Raw genomic sequence first — 17,417 nt, forward strand, 5'->3', positions numbered from 1 at the left:
TTGACTCATTAGCACACCGAGAACACAGTACCTGGGAAAAATGCTTTGTTTCCAAGCCCTGTGCAATTTAAATGGAATCCCAAGTGCTTCAAAGAGCTCCGTCAGGAGGAATCGGAGCTGACAGCACTTCTTTTTCAGAAGAGGAGCTTTAATTGGCTCTTAAGTTAAAGCTTTGAAGCTCTGATAGGGGAAGTGTTATAGGTTAAATTAATAGGGGAAATTGAGAAACAATTAGGGCAGCTTTAAATTAATTACTTACACTATTTACTTAGAGCTTATTGAACAATTGTGTTGCTTGCGTAAGTGATAGAAATTAGCCATCTGTGCAAGATCGCTTTGACCTGAAGCGACCTGCTTGGGGGAGTGAGTCGCTTGCCCTAATTCCTGTACCGTATCCCTAATTCTACTGGCAGATAAGCGTAATTGGGAGTAAAAATGAGTGTGCCTGAGAGGTTGCCTGCTTTTCTGCAGCAACTAAGGTTGGACAAAGGTGAGGAGGCTTTCAGGGAGGTGGCCAGGAGATCTCAAGTGAACAAGACTGTTCCCTAATAGGCCCAGATGTGCCCTCCAAGCCCCCTTCTCCTGTTGTCAGCGGTGTTCCTGGGCTGTGTCCCCTTCAGGCACGTGAGGAATAACACCCTGACCGCTGCTGAGCCTGCTGGTTGAGGAACCCCTGGGAATACGCAACAAGTCGGTTTGTGCTGCCTGGTGTTGACTCGGTAGTACTGACCGATGTCTCTTTATGCTCCATTCCGCCCTGTTCCTTCAGGGAGCAACAGGGCAAATGACGTGGAAGAATTATCCAGAGTATCTCAAATGCTCGTTGCGAGATGGGAGCAAAGAAAACTTTGTTCAGTTTTGAAAACGAAAGGATGAAAATGCTCTTGGTGCTGGTTTTTGAGGCATTGAAACATTTCCCCCCTCCTCCCCCTATTTGTAGCCCATCCCAAACCCTCTCCAGTTGGAGAGGAGAAGGCTGGCTTCAGAGTTGGGAGATGGGAGGTGGGGGTATCCCTCCTTTTCCTCTCGGAGCATCCCTTGCCTTCCCCCTTGGAGCGTCCGTTCCCTGCCCGTCGGCAGTCGCTCGCCCTGCAGGGGTCAGCCTGGCACCGCGCTGCCCGGCGACGACGCGCCGTGGGCCGCGGGTTCGAGTGCAGGCGCTGCCCTTCCCGGGACCGCCTTCCATCCGAGGGTGGCTGTGCCTGAGCCGCTTCTCCCGCGCTGACCGGCAAAACGCCACCTCCCGACTTGGTTCTGTGTGTTTTTTGCCAGCAAAAAAATGGGAGGTACCCCGAGACTCCTTTTCCCCGCTGCTGGCATCTGCTGCCGTGGGAGAATGTGGCTGGCTCTGAGTTTTCCAGGAAAGGCAGCTTAATGCCCTGGAATGAAATCTGTCATCAGCCTGACCTTAGTTGGGAAAATACCTTTGGGAATGTTGGTGGAAGGTATCGTGTGTCGCCCTTGGCATCTGCTTACAGCTGTATCGGTGGACAGGGCTGTTTTAATTTCCCCATGTACAGCAGCAGTTGTGTTTTCCCTCGGGATGGGAGGACGGAGGTGTATTTCAGAACACGGTGTTCAGGAGCATGTTTCGATGCAAAGCCTGTGAATAAAATATAGGCCCTGGTGTATGACCACAGAGACCGTGTATTTATTCATGTGCATAAAGCGCTTTTGGTCCTGTATCAGTGGGCAAAGAAAGCGTGCGGAATGCTGTTTACTGACAGTTACATCGGAGACAGAGATATTTAAGGCCCCTTGTCATGAAAAGCAGGGAGGTCCTGTCTCATCCTTCCTTGGAAGCAGCCAAAGCATCTGTGACATTAACTACTGGATGTTGATACGTGGTGGAGCTGCGTATGAGAAAATAAGGTTCATAGCTTTGTAGGAGTCAGAGGGTCTCGGTGAGAGTCAGGAGAGCAGGGAATAGAAATCGTGGGACACCCTGGATCCTCAAACCTCCTTCAGGAGGCTGCCTTGTGCATGGTAATTAGCGTGTTCTTCGTACTGATAGAGCTTGGCCTCAAGGCCACCATCCCTGAAGATATATATTTCTTCCTCACACTGGGATTTTGGGGATTAAGTTCTCCTTGTCTTCCTGTAGTGCTCCTCAGCGTAGAGCCTGTGTTTCCAGGAGTGCCCAGAACAGAACACTGACATCTGCCGTGGGGGACTCGGCTCCCTTCCCTCTCCCCACCGAGACTTGTGTGTGCGCTGTGTGCAGTGAAGCGACTTCTTTGGGTAGGGCTCTTCCTCCTGTCTTTTTTTCCTGTTCTTTGGCGTTTTTGTTGTCTGACTCAATGCCTTTGGCTTTCAGCAGCGGCTTCTGAATCTCAGCATCTGTCAGCAGTGTGATAAATTCTCTTTGGTGATAAGGGAACAGCTGCCAATAGCAGGAGCAGGGATGGCGTTTGGGCTCTTTCCTGCTGCGCGAGAGCTCGCAGTCAGCAGAAACGCACGCTGCACACAATGGCAGAGGCACCTCTCCTGTCTAGGCTACTGCTTTGAGTTCCAATTTAGCATCATCTCTCCCCTTCGCATCAACCAGATGCACACGAGCAATTACACAGCTTAAGAGAGTCCTGAACCTAAGGAACTGGAATTAATTGACAAATGGCTTTGTTTCTGGATAACTTCCGGAGGGGAAAGTGGTAAGGGGCATTTTCAAGGAAGGAAAGAAACTGTTTGGAGAGTGGCTTAATCATGTGAGGTGGTGTTGCCTAACACAAGAGCCTGTTCCCAGTAACAGTGGTACAGAAGAAAGGAACTCCATTCCGTAGAGCCCTGAATTTTAGGTGCATAGGGTTTGGACTATTTTTTTTTATATTGAAAGGTCTCTCTCACCCTGTCTTGCCTAAAAAAATTTATCACAGCTGGAATTCATGCCATGACAGAAGGCATTTAGAGGCAAATTGTTCTGTCCACAGAGATTTTGTTTCTCTAGTTGTGGTGAGTTGGGTTGGTTGATTTATAGGGAGGGTGAAACTCCAGAAACTGTGGACAGCTTTGGTCGATACGGTGATTTCACTCAGACAACCTTGTGGTTTCTGCTTCTGTTGTAGTAGGGACCAGACTGCTCCTGTGAAAGCCCGAATCTCCCCTCGCCTGCTCAGGGTGTCCGACAGCAGGTTTCCGCAAAGGGGGTCGTGTTTCTAAGACACTGTTGAAAGTCAAAATAGGCTTTCTGTAAGTAGTCCTACAGCTGTGGTTTACGTGGATATAACGTCTTGTGTAGATCCTCAACAGAATGTGAGAGAGGCTGGGTTTTCAGTGATGTTTTAAGCATATTTTGAACTGTGCGGACACTCAAGGATTTCTTGATGTTGGGGGTGCCCTTTCCTACACTTTTGGGTAAATCCAAGCCTTTGCTGACTGACCCCTGCAGGGACTGGAATGTTCTTGTACAAAGGACAGGAGACACCTGTTCTTGTTCGGTTCTGGTGAGGATTTGTATGCCTAGATTGATTTCACCTTTTTGGAAGTCCCATCCAAAGCTTTAATGTGCTCTGAAATCTGATCTGTGAGGTGCCGCTTCAATCCCAAATGAGGCCAGGGTGGTTGGCATTTGAGAGCATCTCCCTGCACTTATTCTTCCTTCCTCTGCCAAGACGAGTGCATGCAAATCACATTTTTTTTTTCCTGCCTGTGTTGCTAAATGCCAAAATCTCTGCTAAGTAGCAGCGGTATAATTTGAGAATTGGAGATGTCAAAATAAAGCTTTGCCTTGTCTCTGGAAATGCTTTGGGGTGGAAGGATCTAGGAAACAGGGAGGAGACGATTGTCTGACTTTGCTGACTGCACTGTGGGTATTGTTGACTCTCTGCCAGATTTGGGTTTTCCCCCCATTGCTGCTTCATTTGTTTTATCAGATTTTAGGTTTCTTGATACTGGAATTGGGATCCCGTGATGTGGGATGACACGGTTCATCTTCCCTCTCATGCTTCTCTGTACAGCTTCTTTAAGTCATTGAGACCTTTAATGCAAAGAGGTAGGGAGGAGACAATTGGGAAGCGCTGGGAAGTCAGTGAAGAACGAAGTACAAAAAATCCTGCAATTGTTTCTAATATATTGTTTTGTGATATCTTTGTCTACTCTTTATGCTGGTAGATGCTCCAGTCCTGTCTCCGTGTGAGGCTGGGAGCCCTAGAACATGTCTACAATTACTTGTACTGAAAATCCCCTGTGGGGTAAGGAGGGAAGGGGGTCAGTAGCCTGCTTTGCTGCCTAATTTCCCCTTTTTTTTCATCAAAGTATTTGACAAAGTTATTATTTCATGAGTTAATTTCACATGTGTAAGCTAATGTGTGGATTTTTTCTCGGTTATCAAGCACTAAGCAAAGTCCACATAAGACGGTTTCACGCTCTTAGAAGCATCAGTTAGAATTTCTCTCTGCTGTTTTTCAGTTGTGTCGTCTTTGCTGTTTCCTTCAGTTCACAAACTGTGCGCTGTGCCGCACCTTGTCAGCCATGCACACTCATCAGCGTACCCCAGACACTTGAGTTGGACCAGCCTTGGAAATTCCATCATGCCGACGCTCCTTCTTCTGTAACCCTGGGATAAAGACAGTGCGGTCTCATCTAGCGATGCTGTGCTTGGGTAAGACAAGGCAGTGATGTAACTCTTTGCGCTGCACACGTTCAGCCATGAGGAGACGGAGTTCTGTTACTCTCCACCAAAGCCCATCTTTATTCTGTGTCATGTTTTCCTGCGGCTTGCAAAACTGATAGATGCCTTCTGACAGCATTCCTGCCTTCTGAGTGACTGGTGGATGGAAAGCTTTTCACTCCACATCAGACACATCGCTGGAGCTGCTATTTTGTCAGCTTCTGCTGCGTCACTGGGAAGCGATCGTACCAACATTTGAACTGTGCCTCTTCTGCTTCTAACATGGTTTGATTCTTGCAGGGGTGCTGAATGATACGAGGGAGTTCTGAAAGCTTGCAGCTAACCACTGATCTGTGCTGCCAGGGAGAGGGCTCAAGTGGTAACCAGAGTGCTGCGTGGAGGTTGTGGAGCCTTAGGGAGGGAGCAAGAGCAGCTCTCCCGCTTGTCCTACGGCCGTGTGTGATGGAGAGCAATTAGGCTTGGCCATTGTGGGTATTTCTGTCAAGCTAGGACTTTTTTCATCAGCCTTGCAAGGAGTTGCACAGCCACAGATGCTTCCTCCTGACTGGAGCTGGAAGTTTGAAGGGCAGCTGAATTTGCTAGTGTTGGCGCTTTGATCCGGAGTGTGGGAAATGTTGATGAGGCATGAGGCGGAACAGCTTGCTCTATTGCTGCTGTAGTGACTCTGCAGTGCTGGCAGTAGTTAAAAAATGGCTTTTGTACATAAGCTTAGTTAATATATAGAACTTGGACGGCAGCTAGGAACAGCTACGGGCGATGGCCACGGCCTCTCTGTCTCTCTTTTTAATAGAGTCGAGTCCCTGCCCAGAACTGCACTTTAATTTGCAGTCACTTTAGGATCATTAGGAATGGCTGACATTTTGGGAACGTTTATAGGGTGTAAGTATAAATGGCAGTGTCCACGCTTTCTCGTGCGAGGGGGTGCGCAGTGAGGTCAGGGCTGGTCTCCTGGGTCATTAGCAATGGAGACAGTTTTGTTTCAAATATAAAATGGTGTTCTTCTCGCTGAAGAACGAGTCCAAAAGGCTGAGCTGGGGTCTTTTAAAACGAGACACCTGCTAGGTGGGCTTTGCTTTCCTGGGTTCTCTGGACATAGCTGTGTGCATCCCCCCTTGGCGTTGCCTGAGGCAGGAAGCCATTTTAACAGCTGCTGAGTGAGCTCTGTCTGTTCAACGCTTGGCCCTCTCTTCTGCGTAGCAAGTAGAAAGAGCAGATAACTCCACCAACAGTGGGACATCTGGCTGGGCATGACAGGGCAAAGACCAAACGGAACGTGGTTGCCACGTCTGATCTGAGGATCCTCTGTCCTCCTTGTCGTCATGTAGTCCAGTCTGCACTCTCTCCCCCATCCCCGGGCTGCCCTTTGGTATCCAGAAGTTCAGGGAGTGAGACCTCTTAGTTCCTGCCTGGCGTCGTCGACTGTGCTGCTGCCAGAGGGAAAAGCCCAACAGGAACATTGCCTGCCTGCGGCTGTGAAGGGTTGTGGTGTTTCTCCCAATGGAGAGACCTGCCGCTCCCAGCTGGAGTGAGACGAGTGGCAGGACGTGCAGCAAATAGCTGGGGAGAGTAGATGACTTGGACTGCACGTTGCCGTCGTTCCCTTGGGTAATCCGCTGACTTCAGTGAGAGTACTTGTTTGAGAGAGAGAGTTTCACCCAGGAAAACTGCGATCCTTCCTGGGGAGTGCCCAAGGCCATCCTTACACCATGCAGGTGGAGGAATGGACAATTCCAGATTTTTTGTTTAGCCACATGGTTTTCATCTTTGTGTTCTCCAGGTTAAGACCTGGATCAAATCGTGACAGCAGATGCCAAATACCTGTGGAACCGCTGCAAGAATATTTACCAGCTTTTCTCTCTCTGTCACGTTTCCAGGAAAAAAGAAGACCCCAGCCTCATTATTATTTCAGCTTTACTGCTGACACGAGGGGATCAAGCCGTTTTCCCTTTTGGAACGCCAGGTGCTGACTGTCAGCTTGAAGAGACCAACAGTGGCTGTACGTCAGAGCACGTTTCCGGGCACCCTACGTGAGGGGCACTGGTGAGTCTCTTTCAGGCCTCTGGAATGCTCTTTTTTCTTTTTTTTCCTATTTTTGATGGACTAGTGATTTGTTAGGATGTGGGCTTGTTAGACAGGCTTGCCAGGTTTTCAGCAGTCATCCCGAGCCAACGGCCCAAAAAAGGGCTGGCACTGCATCACAAGGAATGACCGATGATTTGTCATATATTTTTAATAGGCAAAATGTTTTAATAAATATTCTCACTCCTAGAACACTGGATTTTGAAATAGGTTTTAGCCTTGAGCCATGTAGCTACCCAGCTGTGAATTTTATAAGGCAACAATCTCCACATCGTTAGATGTTATGACTGATGCCCACGACTACAACAGTAAGTATTTCCAGGCATTAAAAGTTTCCGATAACAGTGAAAGGAACCATGGCTCTACTTGGGAGAGTTTCTGAGCTCAAAATTAAATCAATTTTCTACAATGATGAAGACAGGCATGGGCTGCCTTCTAGTGAACTGCACCGATCTGTTTATTCAAGCACTGCTGATTTTTGCGCCTGACAACTTTAATCACATTGCCTGATGCTTCTGAAAATCAACATTATTTTTCTTTTCATGTGATTGCTACGTCGCCAGCCAATCAATAATCAGCTGGAATGTTGCACGGTGAGCAGATTAGGCCCCAGCTTGACCTTCCGTGGTTATACTGGTTCATAGGAAAAGCCAGCTTTGGGTTACAAACAGTTACAGTTGGGTTACAACAGTTATCTTGTTCTACTCAGAAGTATGTGGGACCAGATCTAGAATGATTTAGTCCTGTGACCCATCTTTTGGCAGCCTAGGTCCTTCCTCTGCAGTGGCTTCTGTACAGTGGTCAGTAAATCATGTGGTCTTTGAGATCTGTGCAAAGATCTGTGCAAGCTGCAGCAAGTGGAATCAGTGTCTGTGCCTGAGAGACAGCGCCGACAGAGGCGAGGTTCTGCTTGATCTTGTGCTGTCTCCTGTCCGCTTCGAGCTGCAGTGATCCTTGCCCGTGGCCTAAGAGAGCTTAAAACATTGACAGGAAGTGATGGTGTTGCTGAGGTGTTTGAGAGGGGATAGAAGAGATGTATTTTCTCTGATTATTTTTAAGTAATTATTTCAGTGCCCCACTGGGGGCACTGATCCAATTCCAATAGTCATTCACATGGAAAAGGCAAGGGGCGATGGGTACAAGTTTCTCCTGAGGAGATTCTGATTGGATTCCAGAAGAGCATTTTTCCCCATGAGATCAGTTAAACATTGGAATCATCTCCCTAGCGAGGCGGTGGACTCCTCCACACTGGACGCTTCTAAGGCTTGGCCTCGCAGGGTGCTGGGCCATCTCATTTAAACTAGAGATCAGCTAAAAGGCTGGACCAGCTGGTCCCTGAGGTCTCTTCTGACCTGGTGCTCTGTGATTCAGCAATTCTGCGCTGAGTGACTCTCTTAATAGTTTACGATTAGCTTCAAACTGTAGAAGTCAGCAGCAGCCTTTCTGTCCTGTTTCTACAGGACAGAAATAAAAGCACAGACTTTGCTTGAGAAACCTGCCTAGCTTTCATTTCGGAGCAGCGTTCATCTTTTACAGCGTGTGCGGTTTCATTCAACATCGGTGCTGTCAGCAAACTAATGAACTGGATATACAGCTGTATCGAACGGTGTCACTGTTTGGTTGCTTCATGTCAGGTTTTTCTGCCGGCGTCAGTAAAAGTTCCTTGCATTTCTAGCACTGCAGGAAGAGACTTTTCAGGATCGTTCACGTGGTGATCTGTTGTACCAGTGATTCCAGCTAGGGACATGCCAAACCTGAGAAGAGGAATCTAACGGGTGTTGGTAGCGAGAATGAATAGAGGGCTCCTTTTCACAAGCCAAGTGTTAGCTCTGTGAGTATCGGCTCTTACAGAACAAGTTGGCCGTTCTGAAGGCTTGTACTGCTGCATCTTTTCCTCGTGAATGGTGCAACACGTCACTTTCTGTCAGAGGGCTTTAGATGTACAAGGACTCAATAACAGCTTTGGGGAATGGAATCCTAGAGGGAACGCTGTGACTCGTCTCTGCTTTAGCAGCTGCCTAATAGGATCGTGCTTGTGTGAAGAAAATGACCTTTAGGTCAAAAAAAAGCTGAAAAAGCTAAACTGAAAGAGCCTTGGAAGAGAAGGTTAAAATTTTTTGTGCAGATTCGCATCTGCTTTGCATTTAGGTCGATGGTGGCTGCCCTTCCACAGGTGGGTGGGTTACTGTTAATCCTTAGTTTGGGCATTTTCCATTGCGGTGATGACCAGGCACAAGAGAAAGCAGGGATCCCTGGTGCTGGCTCCTGTGAGGGCGAATGGCAGCCAGCAGCCCCTGTTCCACTGCGCTGTCAGTCCAAAGACCCGTCGCAACAGCAGCAGTAAAAGAGCCCCATTAAAGGATGGGAGAGATGAAGTCACTGAATCAAGTCCCTGCTGAGAAGTCTTCAGTTTCCCCGAGAGCCTCATGTTGCCCTTAACAAAGGAGTGGAAATACCTCTGCCTTACACTGTGGCGCAGGGGAAGGCCTGTGGAAAAGCAGGTCCAAGTATGCCTGATGGTTCCCATTTCTTTCTTGGGTAGTTCCTCTTTCTCCTATTTCAAACACATCCACAGACGTGGAGCACTGGTATCTACAGCTCTCCCAGAGAGGGAGTGCAGGGACAGGACGAGGGGAACGATTTGAAGCTACAGGAGGGGAGGTTAAGATGAGATCTTAGAACAAATGTTTTGCTGTTCAGGTGGGGAGGCCCTGGCCCAGGCTGCCCAGAGCAGCCGTGGCTGCCCCATCCCTGGAGGGGTTCCAGGCCAGGTTGGATGGGACTTGGAGCCCCTGATCCAGTGGGAGCTGTCCCTGTCCATGGCAGGGGGTGGGAATGGGTGGGCTTTGAGGTCCCTTCCAACTGTTCCATGATTCTGTGATTCCTATCAACTGCCACTCCGCCTCTCCCTTTCTGGCACATAAAGCAGGGACGGATGACTGCATGTCCTCCCTGGAGGAAGAAGAGCTATGCAAGCACCTCTTTTACCTCCCATTTTATGGCATGCGAGTGCCCGGTTTCCAGGGTGGAACCAGGGCGGCATATGCTCCTGAATACGGTGTTTGGATACCAGGAGGGGAACCCTGCAAAGCATAGCACAATATTTGCTCAGGCTGTGCCTGTATCTAGCCAAGTCTTGAAAGACTTTGTGGGTTATGACATTCCCCTAAATGTGCTGAGCTTTCTTTAACCTTTCATAAAACATTGTGATCTTTATGGACTGTATCATATTGTGCAATAATGTGCTTTATTGTCCACAGAATAAGCTTTTCTTAAAGATAATTGGAAAGCTGGAAATGGCTGCTATCGGCTGAGGTTTTTTTTTAATACATTATTTCTGAAATGGGCCTGGTGTAATAATGACCCTATCTGTTCAAGATTTAAGATTTGTCTTGGCAGAGAAAATTGATCCATTTCACCTTTGTCTAATGGAAATTTTTATCAGGGATTATCTGTTTATGTAAATGAATGTTCCTCTGAAAAGGGAACTTGAGGGGGCTGTAAATCTCAGTGACACCTTAGTTTCACAGGGGGAAAATTGGAAAGGATTCTAGTATTTATCTGACTGAAATTGGTTATAAAAACAAAATTATCTCCGTGTACCTGCTGCATCTGATGTTTCCTGGAATTTCATTACCGCTTCGAATAACGCAATATTGCGGCATATACAGGATTCGCTGCGATTAGCCCCGGCACTGCTGGGGGTTGCTTCCCAGCGCTGTAATTATCAGCAAAGGGCAGCCTGTTTGGGGCAGGGGGATTCTGAGTCAGCGCCCTAATTGGTACCAATTAGCACAGCCGCATTATTCACGGCGCTCTGTGTAGAGCAGTGAAAACGGAGCACAGGACTTTGTTTCCCGGCAAGTTTGTTTTTTGGTTGGGTTTTTTGTTAACTGAGGAGTGACTCTAATTACAGGGGAAAATGTCTGTGGCTAATCAGCTCTTGCTTACAGTTTGCAGAGCAGGACTGTGAATGCAGCATTGAAACTAATATTTTAAATATCATCTCTAACAGCAGTTTGGCTGTTTAAGGGGTAGGCCGGGGGTTTTGCCAAGTCTCCTCTCAAGATATAGCTGACACAGGACCCACCAGGCTGGATTTTCGCTGGAGTGGCCGTGCTGGAACACATCGTGCTAGCAGCAAACACGGGTGTCTGAGGTAGCTGTTGTAAATACTCCCTCTTTCCTGGCACTCGGTGGGGCTGACAAAGGATAGAGGGACGAGTTGATTTTGTACCTATTATTCTATTTAGAAAGGCGCTCCACAAGAAGGTGCGGCTTTTCTGATTATTTTATAATGAAACAAGGTGAAAGCCCCATGTATTTTCCCTTGATGGAGAGCTGCGTTGTGGAGAACTTATCTTGGGCAAACTGAAAAGGCTTTTGATGGTATAATGGCAGGATAGTGTCATGTACATATAACGTATGTAGTATATAATGACCTGATAGTGTCAACTGTGGGTGCCCAGGGGGAACAGAAGAAGGCGTGCTAGACATAAACATGCATTTAACCTATGAAACTTGGGGTTGCTATCGCTTAAAATCAAATTGCTGCTTTCCGGGAGTGGAGGAAAAGCTGTTTGTATCCTCAAGCCGTGAAAGAAGTGACATGTGCTTCAGTGTGTATACTTCAAGGTATAAAATAGTGCCCAGTGTTTTTACACCTAGTTAAGTGGCCTGGTTGTCCAGCGTCTCTGGTTGTTCAGAGCCTTCAAAAATCAGCCCCGTCGCTTGGCTGCCCAGGGGAATGATAGGAGCCGGACTTTGGGGGACCGGCATCTGAGTCTGCCCTGGGCGGATTTCAGTGGGTGCTGAGGGAAAGGCTTTAGTGAAGAAGGGACGTCCCCTCTGTTAGAAGAAATCGTGGCTGTAACTGATGCTCTGCTGAGGGGCATCAAGACTTCTTCAAGGAGTCTAGGCTAGCGTAGCAGTTAAAGCTAAAAATTGAAGAAGAAATTGTATTAAAAAAGAAAAATCACCATTTAACCACGGCTTTCCCTCTGTAATACCTGGCAGATTTCTCTTGGCTCTTCCACGTCTTAATGTCATTTAATTTTATTCCCATAAAACTTGAGGCAGCAGTGTTGCCTCCTCAAGTTCTTTACTTTTGTGACTTTCTGCTCCGCGTTTCAGGCAGTCGTTTCAGCTGGAAATATACATTATTACCAGCTCATTAAATCCAGAATAAATGAAGTGGAAAATTACAGAACTCCATGGATTACAGTGCACCCAACTCAAAATAAAAGTGTGTGATTAAAAACCAAAATGGTCTGCATTTTAAATGGTCTGTTTTGGGCCCAGCTGGCAAAATATCATATGAAATGCGTTTTCGGAGTTGGACTGATGTAAATTCAATCTCGCTGAGATGCTCGAGGTGGGCCTCTACCAGTGCATGCTCAAAACTAGCAAGAAAAAGGTGAAGGAAAAGAGAAATCTATAGAATAGAAGAAGAGAAGGAGGAGCCAACGTGTGCCTGGCACTGAAGCATTCCGGTGCCGCAGTTGCAGGCAGTGCATTAACGAGTCCCCAGGTCCCAGTCCCCTGGGGAGCTGCTCACACCCTGGGCTTTACGCAGCAAGGGGCACTTAAAGCTGATACGGGAGGCCAGCTCAAAGTTTAGGGAGGACAAGACTTCCCTTTGCCTCTGTGAAAATATAAACGCATCTGGAGCATTGTTGGGCTCTGAATCCTCACTTGGGCACTTTGGAGTTAACGGTAATAACAACAATGAAAACTAACAACAAATAAATTGCCAGGTAAAAGCCCTGGGCCTTGAGGATAGTTTGTCTGACAGCACTAAGAGCCCCGGCATTAAATACTAATGAACTCAGTTGGAAAGAGCAGTGTATGTGTGAGTATGTGTGTATGCAGATGAGATGACTTCTATCTTCTCTATTTAACCCTTTCCCCCTGTCCCTGGGCCAGTTTCACCAGACCTCAAGCACAACGAAACTGGGTGAGAAGCATGTCTTTTCCATCTCTGATGTGTCTCTAACGGCAGATAAAAAACCAGAGAGTTACGAAAGGGGAGATGTGAAAAAATAGGTAGATATTTTGCACCACAAATTGAAGTGGAGCTTGATTTCCTTGTGTCGTTTCAGCAGCTCTTCCAGGCATTGTAAAGGATTCCCAGGTTTGGGTAAATCTTATAATTTAAATTTTATCATGTTTGAAGCTGCAGAAAAAGAGAATATTTTACAGAGTCTGGGATAAAGCTTATTAAACACTAGAGCGAAAATAAAGATCATATAGTTGAAAACCGTGTTTGTCCTACAGCAAATTTACATCAGTGTTTAAGTGCTGTGTTGGGTTGGGTTTTGTGCGTGCGCTTGAACTGGACAAAGAGGTTTTTGACAGCAGGGCATGGACGGTATTGCAGGTTCAGAATTTGAGTTTCTTTCTTCTGTTGCATTTAACATCTACCTGGCTTCTGCAGCAGAACACAGCAACCCTCCATCTCTCTCTCTCTTTTCCGCAGCCTCGAGGAGCTGTTACATACAATGGAGCAAGGAAGGGGAAAAAAAGGACCATCTGTAGATGCAGATGGGGATTTGTGGATGCTGTACAAGTTGCAGTCACTGAGTAAGCAGCAATGCCCAAAATATGTCATCCAAATTGACCAATCAGGCCGGTGCAGGGAACATTAGCCTGTTTGGATGCGTGGTCTACATACCCACCCCAGCGACTGTGCAGCTCGCGCCGGAGGCAGGCAGGCACTACGTTGGCTTTTCCTTCCCACTGCTGCTCAGCAGCTGGAAATCAGAGCTGCCTTTACCTTGAACTACCTTTTAGTTCAAGCCTCATAAGACAAGCAAGCCTCGTTTTGTTTTTTTTTCTTGAGAGCGTGTTACAAGAAATCTCTGGTTTTCCTTTTTATTTGTTGTTTTTTAAAGGATGGTGTAATATCTTTTACAACACCCAACTGCAATATAGTTGAGTTACCCAGCGTTGCGATGCTGCAGGCAGGGCATCGATTGTGTTGTGTTTGGCCAAGTGTCAGCTAAATTTCCTTCCCTTGCTTAGACTGCTTTTCTGTTCTAAGAGATTACGGAATCCCCGCAAACCTGTTGGGGAAATGAATTCTGAGAGAATAGATGCTCTCTTTTATCTTGTTACATGGGAAAGGCTCTCTTAAGTTGGAGGGTGTAAGTGCTCCTATTCACCAAATCAGGTGAGGATTCTGACCTTCCTGGATGACAGTTAACCTGTTCTTGCTTTTGTTCATTGAATCCAGTCTATTTTCCCCAGGAAATTTTAATTTCTATGGCATGTTTCAGGAGGGTGCTGTCCTGCTTCAAGAGAGGGAAGAGCCTCACGGCTCTGCAGTGGTGGGAGGCAGTGGAGTGGCAATGCCGCTCTCAGAAGAGGTTTGAGCAGTGGTGAAGGGGCAGTTTGTTTTCTCGAACACTGATGGGCTGCTGTGGGGAGACAGAAACTGGGATAGAGGAGGAGTTAACTGCTTGAGTGTGAGTTCCCTGGAAGAGGATAACCTCAATGAGGACAGTGGTCTCTCAGGTGGAAATTGTGCTACCAGGGTCCTGTTAAACCTGGGCAGTACTCCAGGGAACTTTCCCTGAAGATCAGACCCGGGTGGCAAGATGATGGGCGTTTCTCCCTTAGCACGGCTTCCGTGCTGATATGCTCGCAGTGGCTTACTCTCATGTGAAAAAGACCCCCCTCATAGGATATCCTGCGGGAGCCATTGTGTGTTAAGTGCGTGAGACAAGGTGGGACAGGGCTTGTAATGCATGCTGGGCGCTGTCTGGGATTGTGCATCAGTCGCTAGATCAGCGTATGTGTTGGTTTGTCAGCGATAGGCAAACCTGTCAGCACTGCAGTGGGGCACTTGGGGCTACATGAATGAATTGGCTCAAGGCTCACATCAGCATAAATGGGATCACGGTTTTTCTAAGCAGGCCATTAAACGCACCGAGTTGTACAGCTAGTGCCATGCGTTGTTTGCTGCCAAGTCCCTTAGAGGTTTTTAGGTTGTCTGAGGATGAGATATCTCCCTTGTTGAACTCTCAAGATGAGTAAAAAGAACAGTGCGGAGAGGAGAGCGGAAGGGCAGGAGCAGGGAGAGCGGGGCTGTTGCTTTTGCTGTTGATCTCCGGAGTGATGCGCAGACACGAGCCAAAAGCAGCAGCAAGGGGAGGGCTGGCTGCAGGCTCGGTTCCCCTGGAGCAAGTTCTCTTCTGACGAGGGCTGAGATTCAAACATCCATGGCTGCTGTTGAAGGACTGTTTGGATTTTAGATCTGGCTGATGCAGTCACAGCTTAAGTGCTTACCTGTGCACGTAGTCGTACTGCATTTGTTTACCCAAGCAGCCAAAGCCAGGTTTATTTCAGAGAGGGCAGTTGTGACTGTCGGCAGTCCAGCCTTGCAAGCGTTTTCTCTGTTTATATTTCATGCCACTTCTTCTTTTCAATGCGGCCAGTGTTTTCTGAGCTGTAAAGAGTCTCCAGGCTGCTTATGCAGGGCTGCAGAGCAACAAGCCTCCTTGCCCTGCCGTGCCTTTCAGGATGGCTCCATTTATATTAATTGTGTCACTGAAAAGATTTCCTTTTACTTAGGAGAGACTCTCCTGCGTCAAAAATCATCTAGATAAGAACCGTATCCACAGCGAGTGGCGTGTCTTTAAGGTATGGAAGTTTTCTCTTGCAGGAGCTGGTGTGTGTTACTGGCCGGCTCCTGTGTTTGACAGCAGAAGCGGCTGAGTTTCCGTGGTTAGAAACAAAACTGTGACCATGGCTCAGAGTCATTCAAAGCTTTATCCTTAACTAATGTAATAGTGGAGAAAGGAGACGCTTGGATACCACTGCACTTGGCGAAATGCATCACGATGGCCTGGCCGTGGGTTTGGTTATGTTTGTGTTGCTTTTGTCTGTTAACTGAGAACACTGACAACTGAAGGGCTGTGATTGGAATGGATATCAGGGTGTCAGACAGCTTTGGCCTGGCTTAGTGAGTGCTTTGTGCTGGAGAGTGGTGGCGGATAGCCCCGGGGAGGTGGGTGTCACTCCTGACTGCCCAGCCTCCTGTCGGGGCACCAGGCAGCGAAGTGAGGGAACTGGCAGCAGGTGCACAGTGAGAGCTGCTGGCAGAGCTCTACTCCACTTCGGAGGCTGACATTTCACAGCAGCAGCTCTTTGCTTTCCTGGACAGTTTCCTGTCCCAGCAGTACCTCCAGCTCCCGAGAGAACCAGCGCACAGCTGCCAGGCTGCCTGCTCGGCCCCCGGGATGGCACTCTGACCACCCAGCTGTGGTTTGGCCCTGCTGTATGTTCCCCGCTGACCCAAAGTGGAGGTTCTTCCTCCCAGCCTTGCCCTGACTTGAGCTCCCTGCAGTCACTGTGTGTCTTCACCACTCCCTCCAGCCCTTGGCCTCGGGCCCTGCTCTGCATTCAACCAAAGCCTGTAGAGCGGTATCAGCATCAACAGGCTGCATCACCTCCTGGGTGTCGCTCTCCCCTCCCACTCTTTTCTTCTTCTTGGCTACTCCCTCCACCATCCCGAGTCTGCACTTTCGCCTCAGAATCCCTCCTCCTCTTCCTCCCCCAGCCCCTCCCTCACCCGATGAAGTCTTAGGCTCTTCCCGCTTGTAATTTGTCGCTAATCAGCTGTCAGCGTTGGAGCAATGATGAGAGGTTCATCTCTTGCTGAGGGTAATGGCCTTAAAAGTCACCGAGTCAATGTCAATGGGATCGCTCCAATTCAATCAGAGACTTGAATGAGAAATGGCCCCTGCTGACATTAGCACTCATTTTGAGCCCAAGCATCTGGGCCCTAGTAAATAACCATCAGTGGGTGGGTCCGGGGGACAGGTCATTAGCCCCACGAAAAATAAATATCGTTTCCCTTGATGGCTGCGAGTAATTTAGCTCAGACGAGGAAATTTCACCCTAGATTAAGTATGATGAGCCAATATCAGTCAGAGGAGGCCAAACAGTGAGAGCTTGATGAGATAGAGGGAAATTTATATGCAGCTGGCTGAATGCAAGATGAGTTCAAAGAAACGATGTTCTCTCCCACTCTTTAGCCATGTGCAATGCCAGGCGCTGCGTTCCTGCAGCTGACATCCCCTCCTCGCACTCCCGGGGGCTCCCTGGGCCCATGGGCACGTGTTTGTGCGCGCAGGGCCCATCCGCTGCCATTCCCACCCCCTCAAACAACTGGCTCTGGCACTGAGAGCTTTGTCCGCGATGCCTCGGAGCCAGAGCAGTGGCAGCGGCGGCGGCTTCCAGAGAGGAGCTTGCCATGTCCGCGGGCTCGCACACAATTCACAGCCGCGGCCAGCCCTGCTGGTCTGGAAACAGGGGGCTTTAATTGCTCTGGAGGCCCTCAAGGCCCAGGGCCCACTCACTTTCTATTACACGAGCAACGGGACAGGATAAGCCTCCCCTCTGTTTGCTCTGCGTGCTTTATTTTTGGTTACTTATTTAACCCATCAATCTAGTATTGGATGGCGATTACTTCCACCCCCCCGACCCCTTTTTATTGGGAACACACATTGGGAATCATGTTTTATGCCTGCTGGAACCGGTAAGCAGGCAGCTTCTCTCTCCCTCGTTGCCTGGCTCTGTATCCTAAAGCCATGGCTGGAGGCTGGGGTCTCTGCCCCTTCTGTGCTCTGAATACAAATCAGGCTGTAGGAACTCGTTGGGCTCCTCCTCTCCATCAGGCCTTTCAGCTGGACCCTGTGGGTGACTG

Source organism: Cuculus canorus, chromosome 4 (genome assembly GCF_017976375.1).
Source record: "Cuculus canorus isolate bCucCan1 chromosome 4, bCucCan1.pri, whole genome shotgun sequence".
NCBI lineage: Eukaryota > Metazoa > Chordata > Aves > Cuculiformes > Cuculidae > Cuculus > Cuculus canorus.